This window comes from Anopheles moucheti, chromosome 2 (assembly GCF_943734755.1).
Source record: "Anopheles moucheti chromosome 2, idAnoMoucSN_F20_07, whole genome shotgun sequence".
Taxonomy (NCBI): domain Eukaryota; kingdom Metazoa; phylum Arthropoda; class Insecta; order Diptera; family Culicidae; genus Anopheles; species Anopheles moucheti.
Window position 1 is genome coordinate 14,369,800 of NC_069140.1, and position 6,108 is coordinate 14,375,907.

Consider the following 6,108-nt stretch of genomic DNA (forward strand, 5'->3'; position numbering starts at 1 on the left):
ATATGAAACCTTTTGGCAAACTACACCCGCATGGTGCTGGTGAACTCAGAAACATGGTCTTTTACAAAACAAAGGATTTGATTGCAGTAAAGCAGCTGATAAACGACAGCTGGCCCCTGAGTAGCAAATAAACGTTTGAAACTGTTTTATGCTTTTTTTTATGTTGCGTCAAGCAAATTCGCACAAGAAACATGAAACATTACACGCCAATTTAAGCCAAGTACTTTAAAAAAACTAGGTACCACGTAGCCGGATAGTCAGTGCTTGTTACGCGAGAACGACACAATATTAGTTAATCAATATGAGTTAGCATAAGATTCCTAAATAAAAAATACTGTAAAAAACAGAAAATCCATTCTAAAAACGCTAAAATAACTCAAAATGATATCATAATGCAACTGTAACGAATGGCTAATCCTTTTTTACCAACTGTAAACTGCAAATCCCAGTCTACAGCATCTTTATTCATCAGCTAGTGTGAAACAAATCGATTCTCTTTAAGAGTGGAAAATTCATTCGCAAAAACTATTCGTGACAATATGCAATAAAAAGCAAAACCCACACCCACACAAGAGGAAAAAAAAACCCCGGTCGCAATGGCTTTCTATCACACGTATCCGGTAACCGGAATTGGATTTGAAACGATTGAATGCATATTTAAACGAAGAAAAATAAAGCAAAACAACAACAACAAAAAAATAAACAAAAATTCTGCATTGACAATTCGCATCGATTGCGCGCTGCATTAATAGCTCACGCGCCCACCAACACTGGAAATGGGATTTTGATCGGTTTGCACCGGTGGACGGACGTGGGATTATTTTGCAAATTTGCTGAAATATGTTACCTTTTTTCACCGGCGGTATATGTGGTGGTGTGGCCGGACGGCCACTAGGACGCAAACCCGATTATGCGTTTAGCTGAAACTGACACGCGATTTGGTTGTGGTTCGAGAATTATAATTGAATTACAGTGTGTTGCGCAAGTAGAACAATGAAATAATACATATTTATTGCAGTTTCATTCCCGTTGCCCTGAGCAACGCGTGCAGTTACGATGCTACGAGAGATTTAAAATATGTTCGGCTGTGCGATGATTTAAATCCTGGCGAATTGGTTCATTTCAGTTGGGCTTCGTTACAATGCAAACACTTACCTGGGCTTAGAAATCGAAAAGTTTTATTGTTGCTGTCGATGATAAGGGTCAGTCGGCAATGCGCAGCGTAATAACACGATGATACTGTAAGATGTGTGTCCATCATGTGCCAAGCGGGTGAAGCGTAAACACTTCAGTTGTGGACTTTCATTAGATAGGCTTAGACCGACAGATATTGGTCAATCACTAAGCAAAAATCGATGGACGCATCACGCACACAACCACACACATTTTTAGCTCATCCAACACACAACTTCCATCTTTGCTTTTGCTATTCGGAACACTTTTCTTTTCATAACGCAAACAATTCACTAACGAAATGGGTCACAAGCCGTACTGTAATGTTGAAGATGGGTAGGAACGGATATCCCACCCCACCCGAAATATATCAAAGAGTTAATGTTCTAGCACATCTAGCAACCAGGCCCTTTTCCGCCCCAACGCACCGACTGTTTTGGGTTGCTTCGATTGCATTGATTCTTCCCGTTTTGATTGTCATCGTTATCTTTCGTATGGCGATTGTTCCTACAAACTTTGCTACCCCTGCTTGAATGCGCGACTTTTGCTTGCGGACACACGGCAAACACACACTTCAAGCGACTTGTTTTGCTTGCTTGACTTGCTTTTTTCCTTCCTTGGCTACACGGCACAAAAAAATGCCTGTTGGTGCAACCGTTTCCATCGCTTTCTTATATTGTGTTTTCGCCACCCCATCTTCGTTTATTTCGTTCTACTATGGCGCTGGTTTTCCACTCCGAGCACTGGCAAACTCCAACAACACCGGAGGTGGATGACTTGGGACGAGGTGTTTGTTGCTACTAGGTCGCACCATGCATACTAACACACCGCACCGTCAACGCGTACTTGTGAGAAGAAAATTTACCCAGCCTGCTTTACCACCGCGTGGATTTTGCTCTTAACCTGTGTGCTACATTTCCCCGTTTTAGTTTTTTCTATTTCTTTCGCCTACTGCTGTTCCATCCCGTTAACTTGAGCCGCGATGTTCGATGCAATAAAGTTGCTGCTTTTGCTTCCATAATCTAGCTTCCAAATTTGATCTAGATCGAAATCACGTTATCCTATTCCGGATATCTATTTTATGAGGACATGCTTTAACCAGGAATACCCACTAGTCGTAACGTGAAACAAGATATCTCACAAATAACATATGAATATATAACTTATATATGTCATAATATATGACATATGAACAGCAATTGCTACAGGAGTCCTCTAAATTGCTCACGGTCAAGAAATATAATATAATGGCGCATTGCTCCATTACGACCTAAAAAGATTTTACAGGTTGGGTTGTCCGGTGTCATCCTAGTGACATGTCCAGCTCACCAAAATTAGCTTACTGTGTCTGATTCGCTGTACGATATTGACCTCATCGTAGAGCTCCGTAGACAACTCGTTTTTGTAGTGGCGCCTCCATTATGCTGCAGCTGCAGCTAAGAGGAGTTCATTCGGTTTTGGTCATAGTCCATGTTTTAGAGGCGTATGTGTGGTCATATTTTGGACGACTTCAAAGGTACAAACGATCAGCGATAATATTCAGATGTAGGCATCTTGGCCCATCTTTCCCTAAACAAAAAAAAAGAGGAACCGGACTTCTAAGTGGACTGACGATTGTTCCCATGCCGGATTGTCGGCGCTTATCGTGATCAAGAAGAAGACAATATTGGCGCACGCTGGAATATACGCGTATTGCTTGCTCTCTCGCTTTCGCACCCGATCGGTTTCGCCTAAACGGCACTCCCACTAACACCATCGTACCACACTTGTTTACACACGGCACCAAATTCCTTCGCAGCACCAAACACCTTGCTCTGTGTGTGCGTGCAGTCACAAAACGGGCACTCACCCGAAAACCGAAGGTTCACGCATACACTCAACAACGAGCGCGTCAAGTGCTTGACGGCAGAAAGAGAAGGAAGGCGTCACCGATGGAAGGAGCGCCCAAATGAACACACGCACACACTGCTTATTTAGGTACACAAATCAACCCCTTTAAAAAAAATAGCATTGTAAATCAACAACATGTAGAAATTACTTCCTTGAACGCAGATTTCTTAAACGAGAGAAAAGGGAACCATCGCTATTCTAGGCCCAGGAATGTCATCCAAGTGACAGATCAATCTCAGCACACACACATACGCACACAATCCGTGATGCTCTTTCTCGCTTGGCCGACCATCGCCTTTTCACACACTCAGCCGGATGTTGTCGTTTGCCTTGAATTGTTTGGATCGACCACAACAACACACTACCACACTGGCCCAAGCACCACACACATTTAGGTTGCTTATCCAAAGATGAATTGAACGATGGATTTAAAAGAAATGTGCGTTCGGTTACATGCATATTAATTTTGCTTCGGTTTGCGTTGCCTGTGAAAAAAGTAGGTCAAAAGCAATCGCTCACCACTTTCTGACCACTTTTGCACGACAAAAATACAAGAAAACATTCGCTGTACACTTTCTCCCAGCGATGAATCGTTTCGCAAGTATCATATTATCATAGTAATCTTGCTAGTTTTACAGCTCTTGTTACGACTGCGGAAGCACATACACGCACACACACACACACACCGACACGTGCAAACAGAACTTGGACCAAGCCGTCGTCTAGCTTTGGATAAGAAGAGCAAAGGAGAAAAAAACACGCACACACCCAGCATCTCATCATGGCGCCAGGCGCCACCAGACCGACGACCAGGCTAAAATGCCAATGAGAGAAGAAAAGAGATCACGAAAAAAGCAGCCCTTGTGTGTGTCGCTATCGTTCCGGAAATTAAACCCGTGCCGAATCTCTAACGGCTACGTAGCAGTCAAAGTAGCCTTGCTTTGCGATTTACGTACGCAGAGAAAGTATGCACCAGCAAGAGCAAAAGACATCACACACTCGTACAGGTAACTTTTACCACTGCGATCTTTTGTCCGTCCTGTGACATAGATCAGTGTTCGGATTTTCGACTGTTTCGACACTTCCGCCTATTTAAACTAAACGATCATACATTGCACCATCGTTACTACCGTAAGTGAACGTTCTCAACAAAGAATAAAGCACCACTCGCCAGTGCTAAGATCAGGTCAGCGATCGCGACAACGGGACTTTGCGATGGGTGCTTTGATTTACTATTCACTTGCTATTCCTGCTATTCGACACACATACACACACGGCTACGCGCTTAAACGCATCAGCCCTGTGCTATTACAATGGCCCGGATCAACTGCACGCACTTTGCGTTACTCGCATAAACACGCACACCACAATCGTAAGGGTTTCACAAAGAACATCAACAACTATCGGCACAATACGGAACCGCATGCCACGCTACCACCACACAATGCACAATGCGGACCGTTTTTCTTTCTCTGAATCTCCGATTTGAACTAGGAAGCGTGTGACGTGACTGCATTCGCACAAGACAGCTGATAAAAAGATCGCCTGCAACATTCACGCGCAATCACCACTCTTGCATTGCTAAATATTTTAGCATATACACAACTTTCCACTGAACACGATTCTCATTGCGGCACCCTTGACGGCTTTGTTTACCTTTTTGATAAGAATTTAACTTCCACACGGAGGGGGACGCGTACGAAATTTGTTGGAAAAAACACTGCCCCCAGTACAGAATATCCTTTTCTGTCTTTTTTTCAAGATCACACCGACGGACCGCGAGCGACACGTCTGTTCCCTTGAAAGCGTAGGAAGAAAGTGTGCGTGAGTGGCAATTGCTGAAGTAAACATCGTCAAAACCGTCTGATTTCGAGCTGCCGAATGCAATCGGATGAATTCACTTGAAGTTCATCCCATCGCATACGTGCGAAAAGGAGCTAGCTAGCTGTGCTGTCTATGGTGTACTGTCTCTTTTTCGCTGCTGCATCTAAACATAGTGAGTGCGTACCGGTTCGCTCCAAACCATGGATGGAAAAGTTCTGAGAATATTGCTTCTAAATGTACTGCCGAATGAAGTATTTTTGTTGATACTGCTAGCAAAATTCAAGGTTGCTAACATCGGCGATACTCGAGTACCGCGCATTAGGTAATTTATTGAAGATTTTTATCTATATTTTTCGAATAGGAACAGCCAACCAGGTTTGCATACTTTGCTTCCTAATAAATCTGACCTGCAACACTAGAAGGTGTTGTTTTGGACAGATTCTTCATATATATCAATTTCACATTTTCAAATCAGACGTTTATTTAATTGTGTATTATCTATTTTTTACGACCAATGTGTGTACGAGTGTTTTGCAAGCAAGAAAATCTTCCCTTGCGCTTTGCGATGGAACATGTCAGTTCGCCCTCTAGCGGAAAATTCATTAACTACACATGTGGTTTGAAAAATTATCTCTTGTCCGTTACCCAATATGTGTCCGATGATTTATATTAGAAGAAGCATGAAAACATGAAACAAATTGATAAGTTAAGTAAGCAAACAACGTTACAATCAATTACATAGTTTCGGATATTGTTTACAAGCGCACCAAAGTATACATTACATTTTGGTCGCAGACCTTGTACATTCGAACAAGACTCAGCACCATCGTACTCAGCACGCACCACCCAAGAATGGTTACGAAATGAGATTCCTCGTAACATTAGCCAAAATCACCAGATGCCAATGCGTATTTTGCAAAAGTAAAGTAGGCACTAAAAAGTGTAGATCACCTCAAGAAAGCGTTTCGCCTTTTGCGGGCCAAAATACCGCAGAGCCACTTTCGGGCTGCTTGCGATGGCTTAATCGGCCATTTGAGGGCCGCCAATTCGTGCCAAAGGTGGCCAAATTGAACAAATCTGATTTGATTATGAAATTTGATGTTATTTCCGACAGTTTTTGCTTTCATTCAATAAAATTGAAAAAAAAAATACAAAAAATATGAAGTTTTACTTTGTTGCAGTTTTTTTCATCTCACCCTGTATTTATAATGTACCCTTCAT

The 6,108-nt window shown here is 42.5% G+C and overlaps 1 protein-coding gene across 1 annotated transcript in view; it reads right to left on the bottom strand.

The window, feature by feature from the left end:
• LOC128299376 (furin-like protease 1, isoforms 1/1-X/2) overlaps positions 1-4,841 on the bottom strand; it is a 130,056-nt gene extending 125,215 nt beyond the window's left edge. The window contains exon 1 of the mRNA XM_053035323.1: positions 4,720-4,841. The gene's annotated coding sequence lies outside the window, so the exon portion shown is untranslated. The remainder of the gene's footprint in view (positions 1-4,719) is intronic.
• Between the last annotated feature and the right edge of the window lie 1,267 nt (positions 4,842-6,108).